The sequence below is a fragment of the Notamacropus eugenii genome, chromosome 5, assembly GCF_028372415.1.
Source record: "Notamacropus eugenii isolate mMacEug1 chromosome 5, mMacEug1.pri_v2, whole genome shotgun sequence".
Taxonomy (NCBI): domain Eukaryota; kingdom Metazoa; phylum Chordata; class Mammalia; order Diprotodontia; family Macropodidae; genus Notamacropus; species Notamacropus eugenii.
This window is the reverse complement of record NC_092876.1, coordinates 37881428-37900267: the sequence shown is the minus strand read 5'-3', so window position 1 is coordinate 37900267 and position 18840 is coordinate 37881428.

Sequence of the window (18840 nt, the reverse complement as noted above, 5' to 3'; positions counted from 1 at the left end):
ACAGATGAGGAAACTGAGATCAAGAAAGACTAAATGACTTGTCCAGGCTAGTACAGTGAGTTAAGTGCCTGAAGCAGGATTCTAACTCAAATTTTCTGGCTCCTGGTCCTGTGTTTTCTCCAGTACATTGTCCTGTCTCTCAACCCTCTCATTTTACAGATGGGGAAACTGACCCCAAGAAGGTTAGTGACTAGTCTAAGGTCATCTAGGCAGTGACAGAGTCAAAAATAGAGCCCAGTTTTCATGACATCCTGGATCATGCTCTCTCCTTTACCCTCATTACCTCCTTCTTTTCTTTCCCAAGATGTTCATTGTTATCATGACCCTGACACCTCAGCTCTACCAGGGCAATCAAACAGTACTGCGTATGGTGGGACAATACATGGATGGAGTCTATGTTGCTATCCTTGCCATGCAGGTAAGTCAGAGAGTTTCTTTCTCCAGAACAGATAACTCTCTTACTCTGGTAAGTGCCTACTGATTCCTACTTTTCTTTCTTTCTCCATGTATTCATTTGAATTTCAGAACCACAGAATCTCAGAGATTAGAGGGACCATGGGGGCATGTACCCAATCTCTTTCCCAAAATAGGAATCTATTCTTGAATACTCACTACCTTAGAAGTCAGCTATTCTTGTTGCTGGACAGGATGAATTTATTGAGCCCGCAGGCTTTTACAGAATGTCTCTTGCATGGAGAATCTAGATTTAAGTTGTAGTTTAAGACTTTAAGAAGTTTAATGCAGGATTGTCTGGGCTGGAAGGAAGACAACTGGGTGATCATTGAGGTAAGAGAGGGTAAAGGAGGAACTGGGCACATCTCTGATTTCCTATACCTTCTCCATGGAGTTCAGAGACATGTGGAACACAGAATACTTATTCAGCAAATACAAATAATGGAAAGACTTGTCAACTTTGGCTAGATCCCTGATTCTAATCAAAATCCCCTTTTCCTGTCAAGGGCTTTCCCCATTATGACCTAGCAGGGGAAAGGCTTGGGGGTGGTATTGTCCTTGGGGACATAAAGTCCATGACATTTAGACATCCCTTCATTTCAGACCATCCTCAATTATCTCCCTCATCCTCCCAGCCTCATAGCTAATCATTCAGTTGCGAAGTCCTATCCATTTTGTCTCCACAACATCTTTCACACTCATGTTGATTGTTCTCATATTCACATTGACCACACAATGATCTCATACAGTTTCCTTTGCAGTTCAAGCCCTTGTTAGTTCTCACCAGGACAAAGGGCCTCTGAATTGGTCTCCCTGTTTCCAGTCACTTCTTTCTACGATCTATCTTTCACACAGTTGATAGTTTTGTTTATTTTTATTTCTTAAAAATTATTTAGCATTTTATTTTTCTCAATTACATGTAAAAACAATTTTATACCTTCATTGTTAACATTTTGAGTTCCAAATTCTATCCCTCCTTTCCCTCCCCTCTCAATGATAAGGCAAGCGGTTTGATTTACTTCTACGTTAGTAATCATGCAAAACTTACTTCCATTTTAGTCATGCTATAAAACAAAACATAGACCAAAAAACCCAAAGTAAAATTAAAAATAACTATGCTTCAATCTGTTTCCATCAATACTTTCTCTAGAGATGGATAGTATATTTTATTCTGTCCTTCAGAGTTTTCTTCTATTATTGTATTGCTGATAAGAGTTAAGTCACTCACAGCTTATCATCCTTACAATATTGCTGTTACAATATCCCAGTGTTCTCCTGATTCTACCTATTTTGCATCAGTTTATGTAAATCTTTCCAGATTTTTGTCTGAGAGTATCCTGCTCATCATTTCTTGAAACATAATATTCTGTCAAAATCATACACCACAACTTGTTCAGATATTCCCCAACTGATGGGCTTCCCCTCTGTTTTCAAATCTTTGCCACTAGAAAAAAGCTGCTATAAATATTTTGTATGTATATGTTGTTTTCCTTTTTGTATTTTTGCCTCCATTGGAATTTAGACCTGGTATTAATATAGCTGCAGCAAAAGGTATAAGTGGTTTTATAGCCTGTTGGGAAGTTCCAAATTTCTGTACATAATGGTTGAGTCAGATCACAACTCCACCAACTGTGCATTAAGGTTTCATTTTTCCTACATCCCCTCCAACATTTCTCAGTTTCCTTTTCTGTGCTATTAGCCAATCTAGTAAGTGTAAAGTAGTACCTCAGAGTTCTTTTAATTTGCTTTTCTCAGATCAATAGTGATTTAGAGCATATTTAATATGGGTATAGATAGCTTTGATTAGATCATCTGAAAACTGTTCATATCTTTTTATTATTTATCACTTGGGGAATGGCTCTTGTTTTTATAAATTTGACTCAGTTCTCTATATATTTGAGAAATGAGGTCTTTATCAGAGAAACTTACTTCAAAAAATTTTCACAGTTATTATTGTTAATTGTATTTTCTTCCCTTCAATTTCCTCTGTTTACTCTATTCTCTCTCCCTTCCTCCTGTCCCTCCTCAAAAATGCTTTGCTTCTTTCCCAATCTATCCTCTCTTCTATCTGCCTTCTCTTTTCTCTCTCCTCCTATATTTTTCTGTAGGGTAAGACAGATTTCTGTACCCAGTTGTTTCCACTTTGAACCAAATACCATAAGAGTAAATTTCAAACATTTCCCCTATATATCCCATATTTTCCCTCCACTATAATAGTTCTTTCTTGCCTCTTTTATGTGAGTTAATTAGCCCCATTCTACCTCTCCTTTTCCCTCTCTCCCAGTTCTTGTCTCTTTCTCATTGATTAATTTTATTTTTTAATTACAATTCTATTGTATTCAACTCACACCTCTGCCCTCTGCCTGTATGTAGTCCTTTTAACTGCCCTAATATTGGGAAAGTTCTTCCGCGTTACAAGTATCATGTTCCCATGTAGGAATGTAAATACTTTAATGTTATTAGGTCGCTTATGTTTGCTTTTCCTGTTTACCTTTTATGTTTGAGTCTATTTTTTCATTTTCAGTTCTGATCTTTTCATCAGGAATCCTGGAAAGTCCTGGACTTCACTGAACTTCTATTTTTCACTCTTGAGAATCATACTCAGTTTTTTTGGGTAGTTGATTCTTGATTCTAATCTTAGCTCCTCTGCCCTCCAGAATATTCTATTCAAAGTCTCTAATTCTTTAATGTAGAAGCTGATAAATCCTGTGTTATCCTGAGTATAGCTCTATGATACTCGAGTTGTTCCTCTCTGGCTGCCTGAGATATTTTCTCCTTGACATGGGAGATCTGGAATTTGGCTATGATATACTTAGGAGTTTTCATTTTGGCCTTTCTTTCAGGAGATGATTGTTAGGTTCTTTCCATTTTTATTTTACCCTATAGTTCTAGAACATCAGGGCGTTTTTTCCACGATAATTTCTACAAAGATGATGTCTAAATTTTTTTTTTTTTATCATGACTTTCAAGTCAGTCCAATAATTAGTAAATGATCTCTCCTGGGTCTATTTTCCAAGTAAGTTTCTTTTCCATTGAGATATTTCACATTGTCTTCTGTTTTATTCATTGTTTCAGTTTTGTTCTGTTTCTTGATGTATCCTAACTCATTAGTTTTTACTTGCTCAATTCTAGTTTTTAAGGAACTATTTCCTTCAGTGAACTTTTGTACCTCCTTTTCCAGCTGACTAATTCTGTTTTTCAGGGCATTTTTCATCTCATTGGAGATGTTCTTTATTTCTTTTACTTTTGTACTTCTACATACTTCATTTGACCTAATCCGTTTTTTAAGTGTCACTGTCTTCATTACTTTTGTGCTTCCTTCACCAAGCTGTTGATTCTTTTATCATGATTTTCTTATGACACTCATTTCTATTTTCATTTTTTTCCACCTCTCTTATTTGATTTTGAAAATCCCTTTTGAGCTCTTCCATGGCCTGTGACCAATTCAAACTCTTCTTTGAGGTTTTGGATACAGAAGTTTTGACTTTGCTGTATTCTTCTGTGTGTATTTTCATCTTCCTTATCATCATAGTATCTTTTCCATCAATGTCGGTCTAGATGGGGCCTGAGATTCCAGACTTGTTTTGGCCTAAATACACTGCTCATCAAAGTAGAATGCAATATTGGGGACCAACTCAACTCCTGGAACTCTCCTTCACTATCTCTATGACCTTGGCTTAGTCACTTAGTTTCCACATCTATAAAATGAAAAGATAGGATTTAGGTGACTTCTAATCTTCTGTGTTCTAAAGTTGTCTTCCTATCTTTGAATCCTGTATCTGAAATTCAGGGTTCTGTGATTCTTCCCAACTATGAGATTCTGTATTCTAAGATTTTCCTCCTAACTCTAAATACTGTTTTAAGATCTCTCATGTCTGTGTCCTAATGTTCCTTTTAATTTTGACATTCTGAGGTCCTTTTCAGTTTTGACACACTCAATTTTAAGGCTCTAAGGGTAGGGATATGGATGTATACCATCCTAATTTTTGCAGTAAATCATAGTAAACAATCCTAAGTTTCATAGGTGACCTTGGTAACTTACTAAAGTGTGCATATAGTGGTGTCAGGGTGGTACTGGGGGGAGAGTGGAGCTGGAGAGGATTTGCTTCTGCAGGGAGATATCCTGTGCCTGGTTCTCGATGCTAACTCTTTGATAACATTAGGTTACAGGGTTGATGAGACATGCAACGTAATGAAAGGCACCATGTGTGTGCCTTGTGATCACGAGACCTACACGGCACATCAGAGTATCTGGAAGAAGTGTCTCCAGTGTAAAGTCTGTGACCATGGTAAGCAGCTCTTCAGAACTCACCTTGGATTGTGGGTCTCAACCACAGCCCTCCCTCTCTTGGACTCTGACCTGAGTTCTCTATTTTTCCTGGGATGGGGGATCTGGGGCCAGAGAAGGTCATCAATCTTGGATTTACCCAAAGTGGGATGGGGAGAAGTTGACAACTCAGATAGCAGAAGCTGGACCAGGTTAGGAGGAGAGGCAGTGACAGTGCTGTGGTGGTATGTGGGAGACCTGGGATCCATTCCAGGCTTTTCCTTGTGTGACCTTGGACAATCATGTCCATTCTTTGGACCTCAATTTATAACATGGGGGGCTTGGGCTGGTTTCTAAGGTTTTAGGGCATGGTATTTTCTATTTGAAGAAACAGGATAGTTTATTCAAATTCTCTCACACAACAATAGAACACAGATTATCCAAGCTGGAAGGGACCTCAAAACAGAGAACTTAAACTGTCAAGGATTCTGAAGGGGGCTATGAGCAGAACTGGTCCTCAGGAACTTCTGAAAGAGGCTGAGTTAGTCCCTAGAGCCCTGCCTGGTTCTTAAATGTGTCTGCCGACACCTTCCTGACATCTGGTCATAAGAGTTGGACAGTTGTCTCATGACCTGGTGTTTCCCCGTGACTGCCCAAAATCTCTCCCTAAGATCCTCAGTTAGGCTATTCCTCCCCAGCAGTACTCAAGCATTTCCAATTACATCTCCAACTTTCTGCTCCTTTTTGATGATTCTCTTGACTTCAGTTGCATGCCAGTGAGGAATTATGCTAAACCCTTAATGCATACTCGATTATGAATGACTGCTAATATTGCCATTTTCTAGGGTACTTAAAAAAGTAAGTTCTCATTCACTTAAAGGTATGAATTTCTAAAGATAAATTTTCATCCAAACTGATGGAAGATGGTTTTCAAAAACACAGGACATCCCCTTCCCATGATCCTACCCCACTTTACCCTTGAAGTCCAGGTGGGTCAGGGCTACATCAAGCTGAAGAAGGGGGTGTGTATCTTTTTTGGTGGAGGGGGGAATGGGAGAGAGGAAAGGCAGGTGAATGCTGTGTGTTGCCCAACTCATCCACTTTGGCCCTTAATATTTTAGAATTTAGACTTCCCTATTTTAATTGACTTTCAAAATTTTTTAAAGTTATTTTTAATTTTCAACATCGATTTCCACAAAATTTTGAGTTCCAAATTTTCTCCCCTCTTTCCCCTCCCCCATATCAAAGCACCATACATTCTGATTACCCCTTCCCTCAATCTGTCCTCCCTTCTATCACACCTTGTCCTTCCCTTATCCCCATCTTCTCTCTTTTCTGGTAGGGCAAGATAGATTTCTATACCCTATAACCTGTACTTCTTATTTCCCAGATGCATGTAAAAACAATTCTCAGCATTCGTTCCTAAAACTTTGAGTTCCAACTTCTCTCCCTTCCTCCCTCCCCACCCATCACCACTGAGAAGGCAAGCAATTCAATATAGGTTGCATAAGTGTAGTTTTGCAAAAGACTTCCATAATAGTCATATTGTGTAAGAGTAACTATATGTTTCTCCATTTTATCCTGCCCTGCATTTATTCTATTCTCTCTTTTGACATTTTTCCTCCAAAAAGTGTTTGCTTCTATTACTCACTCCTCCCATTTGCACTCCCTTCTCTCATCCCCATCTCTTCTCCCCTTATTCCCTACTTTTCTGTAGTGTAAGATAGATTTTCATACCAAATTGAGTGTGCATGTTATTCCCTCTTTAAGCCAAATGTGATGAGAGTAAATTTCACTTTTTCGCTTTCACCTCCACCCTTTTCCTCTTCACTGAAAAACTATTGTTTGCCTCTTTTATGAGAGATAATTTGCCCCATTCCTTTTCTTCCTTTCTCCCCCCAATATATTCCTCTCTCATGCTTTAATTTAAGTTTTTTAGATATCATCTTTTCTCATTCAACTCACCCTGTGCCCTCTGTCTATATATGAGTGTATAATCCCTCCAACTGTCCAAATACTGAGAAAAGTTTCAAGAGTTACAAATATTATCTTTCCATGTTGGAATCTAGTAAGTCCCTTTGATTTCTCTTTCCTGTTTCCCTTTTCATGCTTCTCTTGATTCTTGTGTTTGAAAGTCAAATTTTCTATTCAGCTCTGGTCTTTTCATCAAGAGTGCTTAAAAGTCCCTTATTTCATTACATGACCATTTTCTCCTGAACTATTATACTCAGTTTTTCTGGGTAAGTGATTCTTGGTTTTAATCCTAGTTCCTTTGCCTTCTGGAATATCATATCCCAAGTCCTTCAATCCCTAAATGTAGAAGCTGCTAGATCTTGTGTTATCTTGATTGTATTTTCACAATACTGGAATTGTTTCTTTCTGGCTGCTTGCAATATTTTCACCTTGATCTGGGAACTCTGAAATTTGGCTACAATATTCCTAGGAGTTTTTCTTTTTGGATCTCTTTCAGGAGGTGATTGGTGGGTTCTTTCAATATTTAATTTGTCCTCTGGTTCTAGAATATCAGGGCAGCTTTCTTTGATAATTTTATGGAAGATGATGTCTAGGCTCTTTTTTGATCATGGCTTTCAGGTAGACCAATAATTTTTAAACTATCTCTCCTGGATCTCTTCCTCATGTCAGTTGTTTTTCCAATGTGGTATTTCACATTGTCTTCTATTTTTTCATTCTTTTGGTTTCATTTTATAATTTCTCAGTTTCTCATGAAGTCATTACCTTCCATCTGCTCCATTCTTATTTTTAAAAAGCTATTTTCTTCAGTGGATTTTTGAACTTCCTTTTCCATTTGACCAGTTCTGCTTTTTAAAGCATTCTTCTCCTCATTGACCTTTTGAATCTCTTGTGCCATGTGGGTTAATTGATTTTTAAAGGAGTTATTTTCTTCAACATTTTTTGGGGTCTCCTTTAGCAAGTTGTTGACTCACTTTTCATGATTTTCTTGCATGACCCTCATTTCTCTTCCCAATTTTTCCTTTACCTCTCTTAATTGATTTTCAAAATCCTTTTTGAGCTCTTCCATGACCTGAGACCATTGCATTTATAGAGGAGCTTTTGGATTTAGAAGGCTTGACCTTGCTGTCTTCTTCTGATTGTACGCTTTGCTCTTCCTCATCCATAAAGATGGAAGAAAATACCTTTTCACCCAGAAAGTAACCTTCTATAGTCTTATCTTTTTCCTCTTTTGAGGCATTTTCCCAACCAGTTACTTGACTTTTGAGTCCTTTGTCAAGTGTAGGGTATACTACTCTAGGCTTCAGAGGTTTTGTGCAGTTATTCTCTGAGATATCTGTATGGACCTGTAAGTACTCAGTTCCTCCAATGTAGTACAATTAACGCTCCTTCTCACCCCAGGACTGCCGCTCATGACTGAGATCCTCATAAGCTGCTCGATTCCTCCAGGGTCTTTATGTGGTTCCAAAGTGGATACTCTTGCCACAGTGGCTGCTGCCACCCTAGCACCAGGCCAAACACTGCTTCCCTCTGAAACAGGAGAAAGAGCTTTCTTAATGACTTTTGAAGCTATCTTTGGGATTTGTGGGGAGACAAATCTGGAAACCAGGGCAGCTGTCCTTGATTCAGTGCCCTGAAGCTTGCTCCAGTCTTGTCCATGCTACACAACCCATGCTGGGCTGAGCTCTACTCTGAGCCCAGAGCAATAGAACTTTCCTTTTGGCCTTCCAGTCTGTCTTGGGCTAGAAATCTGTTTCACTCTATCATTTCGTGGCTTCTGCTGCTTTAGAATTTGTTTAGAATTAATTTTACAGGTATTTTAAGGGCAATGTGGGGAGAGCTAGAGAAGGTCCACCTTCTACTCTACCATTGTGGTTCTGCCCTTCTGCTGGCTTTGTTAGACCAGGAGCAACAGTTTTGCCAAACCATGAATATGGCCTTTGGAACCAGTCATTGCTCCAATTTCTAGTTTCAGAACTCAGATCTTTGCACCTCAAAGAAAGGCCTGGCTAGGGGATGTCTCTCTCAAGCCCATCTCTCCACTCCATGCCTTTCTACCCTTAGTCCCCAGCAGACACACTCAGTCAGGGATCCCTTGACTCTATTTCCTCAAAAAGGTTGGAATCATATTATCATGGGATTTATAAACTGAGAGGGCATTTGGAGCTTATCTTACCTCAGTCTTTTTCTGCTTCTGTAATAGTGGGCAAATTATTTCACTGGGTTTTAGCGTCTTTGATTATAGAAGAAAGGGGTTGGACTTACTGGTACCCAAAGTTCTTTCTAGTCCTACATCCTGTGACCTAGGTCAACTGCTTCCTTCTGCAGAGGAAAATAAGGCCAGGTTAGTCAGTCAGTCAGCAAACATTTATTAAGAATCTACTGTATGCCTGACACTGGACTAAGGGCTGAGAAGGAAGGAAGGAAGGAAAGAAGGAAGGAAGGAAGGAAGGAAGGAAGGAAGGAAGGAAGGAAGGAAGGAAGGAAGGAAGGAAGGAAAGAAGAGAGAGAGGGAGGGAGGGAAGGAAAGAAAGAAGGAAAGAAGGCAGGAAAGAAGAAAGGTAGAAGGAGAATTAGGAGGAAACATTTATTAAGGGCCTACTATGTGCCAAATACTATGCTAAGTGCCATGAATATCCAGAAAGGCAAAAGATGCTTCATTGTCACTAAAGACAAAGTGACACATGAGACTGAGCAAGTAGAGTGTTTTCTCCTTTAGGGCAGGAACAGTTCCATCTTTATCCTTGTAGCCCATCCTCAGCACAGTACTTTTTACAGTCTTTCTTTCTTTTTCTTTTTAGGGGGTAATGTTGGAGGTACCAGGCTTGTGATTTTATTTGCTTAGAGGAGAATACTCTTTCTATCAAGGCATGTGGGCACCTTCTCTGCAGCACATAGATTTAGAGATGCCTAGAGCCACCTATCAACATTCTTCAGCCTCACTGGATCTGGGGTAGCATCTAAGCCCACAGCTGAATGGGGTACCACAGGCGCTCCCTCCATTTACCTTTCCCAGCAGAGGCTTAGTGACCATAGGTTGAGAGTGGTATGGAAGTGATTCTTTTCTACTAGTGAATCAAATTAATTGTCCTCTGAGATTTTTCTACTGCCCTCTAGGATCTTCTAGTCGTGGTGGGGATAAAAGACAATCAATACTCATGATCCTGTGGAATGGGATGTCCTCAGAGGCATGAATTTTCCCTCCTAAGTCATCCTGGACTCCCCACTCTCTCTTACCTTCCATATTCAATCTAGGGACAAGGGTTGCCAAATTCATCTTCTGCAGCATCTCCTGATTATGCTCCTCTGATCTCTCATCCTCCCTGCTGCAGACCCTCGTCACCTCATACTTGGTGTTATTGCAATATATCCTAGTGGGTTGACCTGTCTAAAGTCTCTCCTCATGTCAATTCATCCTCCATTCAGCCACCAAAGTGATTTTCTTAGAACACAAGACCAAGAATGTCACCATTCTTACTCAATATACTTCTGTGGCTCCTTGTCACCTCTAGCATCAAATTTGAAATTTTCAAAGCCTTTCATAAGCTAGCCCCCTCCTACCTTTGCACTCTCTTCTCCCATTCCTCATATACTCTGTGATCCAGTGACACTGGTCTCCTTGTTCTTTCCAACCGGCCATTTTTCCTGGCCATCCCCCATTCCTCTGTCCTCACCTCCACCTCCTGGCTTCCCTGGCTTCCTTCAAACCCGCCTAAAATTCCCCCTCCTTCAGGAAGCCAATACCCTCCCCTCTTAGGTCTTCTGTCTTTCCTCTCTTCATAATCTCCAGTTTATCCTATATAGATCTCATTTTTACATACATGTTGGCATGCTGTCATTCCCATGAGACTGTGAGCTCCTTGGGAGCAGGGACTATCTTTGTAACATGTGCCCAGAACTTAATAGGTCCTGCATAAATGTTGATTGTTGTTTGATTGACTGACCTAATGTCTCCTCTTTCATTTTGGTCTTTCTTTCAGAATTTGGCTTGGTGACCAAAGGGGAATGTTCAAATACATCCAACACTGTATGTGGCTGCTCCTCAGGCTATTTCTGCACTGACATGAAAGATGATGACTGTGAGTTGTCTGTGCATCACTGAGTTTGCACCCCTGGCCAGTATATGAAGTCTCCAGGTGAGCCTGTCCCATCTCCATCCACCGGGGATCCAGAAATACAGTTACCTTAAGTTGCTGCCCTCGAAATCTGAGAAATGCCCAGCCCTCCCTCAGTACTTGTGGTACAGTGGGAAAAGGGTTAGATCTGATCTGAGAGGGCTTGTGTCCAAAATTCAGTACAGCCTTCCCTGGCCCTCAGTTTCCTCATCTGTAAAAGGAGAAGGTTGGACAATATGACCTCTTAAGTCTCTTCAAGATGGAAATTTGTGAGTCCATGATAATGAAGTCTGGTTCCAGGTTCCCTTTCTTATCTACGTGAAATTCAGACAGCCTTGGGCAAATGGGGAGTTAGCAGAGCTGGGAAATGTCAATCAAGGCTTCCCCTTCTCCCAGTGTCCTCCTCCAATGTGCTTTGGTGAAACACAGTGACTGAATTTTTGCTTGTTTTGTCTCTTGAAATGAAATACTTTTAATTGACAGAAACCTATTTTCTCTCCTTCTCACCTTTCCTCACTTACTAGAAAGTAAAAACAAAAACAAAATCCTTGATAGCAAAGTTTATGTGTAGTAAACAAAACACATTTATGCACTGGTCATGTCCAAAGGCAATAAGTGTCTTTGTCAGCTCCTTGAGTCCATCACCTCTGCACCAGGAGGTAGGTACCATAAGTCCTCTGAAATTGTAGCTGTTTTTTTTTTTTTAATGTGACTATTGATAGCTTGAATTTCTTCCTTTGAAAACTCCTTTCTCCTTTTGACTGTTTACCCTTTGAAGAGTGGCTCTTATTCTTATACACTTGAATCAGTACTGTATATATCTTGGAAATGAGACTTTTTTCAAAGAAACTTGATGCAAAGATTTCCCACCCCATCCCCTTCTCCATTTATCTGCTTTCCTTCTAATTTTAGCTATTTTGATTTTGCTTCTGCAAAATCTTTTTAATTTTATATAACTGAAACTGTCCATTTTATCCTCTATGATCACCCCTGTTCTTTATTTGATCATAAATTCTTCCCCATCCACAGATCTGATTGGCAATGCTTTCATTTTCCCTCTTCTTCTTTCAGATAATTGTGTGGGTTCTTTTTTAATGTTTATTTATTTATTTTTAGTTTTCAACATTTATTTACACAAAATTTCAAGTTCCAAATTTTCTCCCCATCTCTCCCCTCCCTCACTTCAAAACGCCGTGCATTCTGATTACCCCTCACCTAATTTGCCCTCCCTTCTATCACATGCCGGCCTTCCCTTATCCCCATCTTCTCTCTTTTCTTGTAGGACAAGAGAGATTTCTATACCCCATTACCTGTATTTCTTATTTCCCAGTTTCAGGCAAAACAATTCTCTACACTCTAAAACTTTGAGTCCCAACATTTTTCCCTTCCTCCCTCTCCACCTCTCCCCAGTGAGAAGGCAAGCAATTCAATATAGGCTATATATGTGTAGTTTTGCAAAAGACTTTCATAATAGTCATGTTGTGTAAGACTAACTGTATTTCCCTCCATCCTATCCTGCCCTCATTTATTCTATTCTCTCTTTTGACCTTGTCCCTCCCCAGAAGTGTTTACTTCTAATTATTCCCTCCTCCCATTTGCCTTCCCTTCTATCATCCCCTCCCATCTCACTTATCCCCTTCTCCCCTACTTCCCTGTAGTGTAAGATAGATTTTCATGCTAAATTGAGTGTGCATGTTATTCCCTCCTTAAGCCAAATGTGAGGAGAGTAAGCTTCACTTTTTCCCTGTCACCTCCTCCCTTTTCCCCTCCATTGAAAAAGCTTTTTCTTGTCACTTTAATGAGAGATAATTTTCCCCATTCCAATTTCCCCAGGGTTTTTAAGCCAAGGGCTCCAAAATTGGTTGCTGCTACTGCAGTGGCTGCTGATGGCAGGTCCAGATCACGTTCCCTTGTCATCCAGGTGAAAGAGCTTTTTCACTGACCTTTGAAGCTGTCTTTGGCATTTGTGAATTGAGTAATCTGGGAACTGCTGCTGCTGGGAACTGAAGCCTGCTCTGGTCCTGTTCCTGATGCGCCATGGCCCATACTGGATTGCACTCCGCTCCAAACCCAGTGCAATAGACCTTTCCTGTTCACCTTTCAGGCTATCTTGGTCTGAAAATCTCTTTCACTCTGTCGTTTTGTGGCTTTTGTTGCTCTAGAATTTGTTTAGTCATTTTTTACAGATATTTTATGGGCTATGGGGAGGAGCTGCTACAGGTCTGTCTTTCTACTCCTCCATCTTGGCTCTGCCCTTGTGTGCTTGGGTTCTTGGAGGTGATTATCAAAAAGTTCAAATTCTGACAAATATTGCTGGGTTGGTGGTTTCTAAAATAGGACCAGGGGTCTGGTTTTCTGGAGGCCAGCTTTCCAAGGACCTGCCTAGTTAATTACAGAAGGACTCAGCCCCCTATAAGCGTCAATGAATGGATATTTCAGATACAACTCTAAAAGGCCATTTGCTAAAACCTGTCCTCATGAAAAGAGAGAAATGAAGCACCCCAAACTGAAGATCTTTCAAATATCCAGGGAGTAACCTGTGTGGCCAAGTAAGTCACATACTTGACCTTCCTTGGTCTCAGTTTCCTCTCTGGTAAAATGAGACAATGGGACTCAATGATCTCTGAGGTTCCTTCTACCTCTAAAGCCATGATGGGCAAAATCATTTATATGGTTTCAGAAAATTAAAATGATAATAAGCAAACAGGGATTTAATGGTACCCATTGTGTGCCAGAAACTGTTAAGTGCTTTACCAATATTACCTGGAAAGTAAGTGCTGTCATTTATCCCCTTTTTATAGCAGGAAAACAAGTAAGCAGTGATTTAGTTACTTACCCCAGGTCATATAACTAGTAAGTGTCTGAAGCTGGATTTAAGCTAAAATCTTCCTTAGTGCAGTCCTAGTGCTCTATCCACTGAGCCATCTAACTTCTATACCTCATCCTCAATCTCCAGCTTCTTTGTAGAAGTGAGGGGCTGTGGGCATGGAACACTAAAAAAAGTTACACTTTTTGGATATGTTGATCAGTTTGCTGAACTGTTTTTTTCTCATTTTTTAAGATTATATGAGATGGCTTTCTGGGTAAGATAAGGCCATAATAGGTCAGTTGGAGTCAGGTCAAACTGCTTTCCCAAGAAATGATTGCTAAATTTTCTTTTCTTTTTTAAATGTAAGAAATTTAAATTTTTAAATTTTTTTTAAATTATTAATTTATTTGTTTTTAGTTTTCAACATTCACTTCCATAACTTTTAAATTTTCTCCCCCTCTCTCACAAGAGGGGATGGGAGAGAGAGAAGGCAGGTGAATGCTGGTTGCTGGAGCTGGTCTTGCTACCAACTCATTTCAGTCTTTAGAGGTGGAGTCAGCCTCTGGCTCACAGAAAAGTAAATGACTGGCCCCCAGTTATCTCAGCATACACATCCTTGTAACTAACCACAGAACTTCCTTCCTTCTTCAGCCCTGTAATACAATTTATTTCACCTTCATTCTTCCTGAAAGGGTTCTTCTGACCCCCTTGTGTTGCTGCTAGAAGTCCTTAGGGGTTCAGACTTTGAAGAGGAAGTGAGCCCCCTGGGGTCCTCAGGTACTTGGAGGGTGGGCTGGAACTGGGGGTGGAGATACCTCGGACTGTCTTCAGTCTCATCTGCATCTCCCAGGAAGCCACCTGTCTCTGTCAGGGTTCCTCTCTTGCCTAGGGTAGGTCATCAGGCAATAGGAGGGGCAAAGCCTGCTTTAATATCCCTAATCATGACAGTGAAGGTACCAGGAACACTTTCTCTGCTCCCTCCCACCTGTCACTTCTGCTTCTGCTGGCTTTGTTAGACCAAGGTAACAAAACTTCCCCAAACCTTGAGGATGGCCTTGGGGAACCAGTCACTGTTCTCATTTCTAGGTTCAGAACTCAGCTCTGTGCAACTCAGAGACAGGCCTGACTGGGCAGTGTCTCTCCAAAGCCCAGCTCTTCACACCAAGCCTTTCCTCCCCTTATTCCCCAGCTCACATGCTCAGCCAGGGATCCTTTGACTGGTGGTTGTTTTCCTCTGCCTTCGAACAGGATGAAAATGGCATCACCATGATAAAGTGAAATTTCAGTGTGTCCAAATGTGGCTGATCAGACCAATACAAGCTCGAAATGCTCTACCACAGGTTGGGCACAGATAGTCCATGTGAATATTTGGGGTGGACATCCCAAATTTGAGCATCCTACATTTCCTTTGTGCTGCCTCAATTCTGCTTGGCTCATAGAACACAGGACCCTTTCTGATGTGGGCATGCCATGATAAGCAGTCCCATGCCAGTGTATCCCATGTTGCACAATCAAACTCAAAGTTCTTGAGAGAGACCTTGAGAGTGTCCTTGTATGTCTCCTTCTGGTCACCATGTGATCGCCTGTCCATGTGAGTTCTCCATAAAATAGTCTTTTTGGCAAGCATACATTTTACATTCGAACAATGTGACCAGTCCATCGAAGTTGTGCTCTCTAAAGCACAGTTTGAATACTTGACAGTTTAGACTGAACAAGGATTTCAATGTCTGGTACTGTATACTGCCAAGTGATCCTCAGGATCTTCCTAAGACAGTTCAAATGAAAGCAATTCAGTTTCTTGGCATGGTGCTGGTAGACTATTCATGTTTCACAAGCAAAATCCTTTTTGAGCTCTTCCAGGGCCTGAGCCCACTGGGTGGGCTGGGATACAGAAGCCTTGACTGCTGTGTCTTTCCCTGATGGTAAACATTGTTCTTCCTCATCAGAAAGGAAGGGAGGAAATATCTGTTCACCAAGAAAGTAACCTTCTATAGTCTTATTTTTTTCCCCTTTTCTGGGCATTTTCCCATCCAGTGACTTGACTTCTGAGTGTCCTTTCCACACCCACTTTGCCTCCAGATCCTCCCAGCCAGCCCTTGGGGTCTGAGATTCAAATGCTGCTTCCCAGCCTCAGGGCTTTCAGCAGGGGCGGGGCTGCTACTCAGTGTGAGATTAAGTTCAGGTTTAAAGTAACAGAGAAATAAATGTAATAAATAAAATGTAAGGAAAAAATAAAAGTATCTTTTTTATCCAAACTTAATTTCTGTCTCTTGTTTATTCATAAATTGTTTTCCTGCACATAAGTCTGATCGGTAATATGTCCTATATTCTTCAGATTTCTCTGTACTATTTCCCTTTCCATGTAGGTTATGTATCCATTTTGACCTTAACTTGGTAAATGCCATAAGATATTGGTCTATGCCCAATTTCTGACAAGCTGTGCTCCCAAGAGCACTCTTAACATTTTTTTCTCATATATTTTTAAAAATTTTTTCCAAAGGGGCGGAGCCAAGATGGCGGAGTAGAAAGATACACATATGCTAGCTCCTACCCCACAGCCCATAAAATACCCGTAAAGAAGAACTCTCAGCAAATTCTGGAGCAGCAGAAGCCACAGAACAATGGAGTGGAGGAGATTTCTGTTCCAGAGAGACCTGATAGACTGACAGGAAAGGTCTGTCAGGCACTGGACAGGGAGCAGAGCCCAGCCCTGCCTTGGCCATGAGTCACTGAAAGGAGCAGATCTGAGCAGGCTTCAGGGACAGAATCTCCAGCAGCAGCACAGTCCCTCAACTCACAGGTGCCAAAGGATAGTGAGAGGGTCTTTTCAGCTGGTTGAGACAGGACCAGGATGTCCCCATAACTCAAGTCTCCTCAGGAGGCAGCAGTAAAGACAGCAGCAGACAAGGCTCCCAAAGCAGGCAGTAGCCCAAATCCATTGTTGAAGGTCTCATCAGAAAGCCACTAAGGGAACTGAACCTGGTGTGGTGGCTCTGCCCCCTCCTGAGCAGCTGATCTTAATCTCACACTGAATAGCAGTCCTGCCCCCAGCAAAAGCCCTGAGGCTTGGGAGTAGCTCATTTGAATGTCAGCCCCCAGTGCTGGCTTGGCTGAGCTAGAGGCCAGAAGGTTGTGGAGAGGAAACTCAGAAGTCAAGCAACTGGTTGAGAAAATGCCCAAAAAAGGGGAAAAATAATAAGACCATTGAAGGTTACTTTCTTGGGGAACAGGTGTCTCCCCCCCATCCTTTCGGATGAGGAAGAACAAGGCATACTGTCAGAGGAAGTCAAGGCCTCTGCCTCCAAAGGGAACTTAAACTGGGTTCAGGCAATAGAAGACCTTAAAAAAAAAATTTTTTTTCCAACCGACAATTTACTTAAAATCACCCTTTAATTTAGTGTGACAACTTCCCATGAAAAACTACTTGAAGAACAACTTTGGACAAGAATGAAATGGAATAGCCAATCAAAAAGACATGACTGCTTTTTTTTTTTACCAAATACATTCACCAATTCTGTTTTTAAAAATCTGTAAGGGACATTTTCGCAGTGTGTGGCAGAGTCTTTCCTATCTTCATGCATATGCTGGAGCTTCATTCTGTCAAGTGTCTGTCATGCTGGAGAATGGACAAACAGCTTCACATGATTCGGAGCCCTTCGATAGGAGGCCTTCAAATCTGGAAATCCCAAATTGTCATTGCCCCATCAATGTCAGTGTTGCAAAATCTGCAGCAGTCTCGCTTGTCCACTTCATAAATAGACACAGGTGAGACTGTTTTGGTGGAGTATGTCTAGGGCAGCGTTTGGATCCAAAGTCATGGCTATGCTGTCCATGTTGTGGATATGAGCACTTAAAATGATGGAGCCAGTAAAGGAAACTCTAATTATTAGAGGGCAGGAGAATTAAAGCTAGGGTCACCTCCTTTCATGCCCCAAACAGCTACAGAAACTCACAGGGTGTAGGTGCAACCCTCAGAGCCTGAATAGACTGACAGCCAACCTGGAACGGTGGCCAGCCCCAGTGTTCTAGTATGATTCTGAGGTACAGCCCACACCAAGTGCTAGGGCTAGAACAGGAGCAGAGAGGACAGTCAGTGACAGGAGAACCAGACTGCTTAGAGCAGTCACTAGATCAAGTTATGATGTTGTAGGTAAACCTGAAGGTGGAGTTCTGTCTGTGGCTAAGTGACAAAATGTGAGGTGTTCTCATGTGCAAAGTGCCCTGCATGGAATTACATATGATTATTACTGTACATGTGAAAAACTATATGTTGACAATATATTTTATTTGCCATTATGTTCATCTGAGTATGTTTTGTGTTATAGTCATGCCTTGGCAGTGTTTGTTAATTGTTGTACAGACTGGTGTTTGTAGTTCAGCTGTGTTTTATGCGTGGGTCTATTGACATTATTGCAACTGACGAGTTATGCGTTGAGTAACCATAGTTTTTGATTGATTGCTTGAGATGTGGGGATATACACTTATATATATGTATGTATGGGTGTACACACACAAATATACATATATTTATATGTATATTGTATGTGTATGTATAAATATACATATATGTATATGTATGTACATATGTGTGTATTTTTATCTATCTCTTTATGAAAGAAGGACAATCCCTGCCTCCAAGGAGCATGCTGTTCTTTGGAGAGGAAACCAAGAAAAGCCACTGAAGAACAATGAAGAGTCATCATCTTCAGAATTTCTATCTAATTAGTCTCCTCCATGGCTCTTCCCCTCCCTCTCTCCCTCCTCCTCATCCCAGCCCCCATGCTGGATTTGGCAAGATCTCTCTTGGTCTTTGTACACAACCTATTTGTTGTTGTTCAGTCAAGTCTGACTTTTCATGACCCCATTTGGGTTTTCTGGGCAAAGATACTGAGTGCCATGTCCTTCTCCAGTTCATGTGACAGATGAGGAAACTGAGGCCAACATGGTTAAGTGACTTGGCCAGGATCACACAGCTAATAAGTTTCTGAGACTGGATTTGAACTCAGATCACCCTGACTCCAGGCCTGGCACTGTATTCACTGCACCACCTCTTGCCTTTATGTACATCCTCCCCCTAGGCTAAAGAAGATGAGCGTATTTTGAAGTTTCTCATTATTGCCAGCACTACAAATTCGTTCTTATAATATGCACATTTTTTAGTTACGGCCACGATCTAAGCTGAGAAGGGTTTTTTTCTTTCTGAGAAGGCATGGTAGATAATGGTT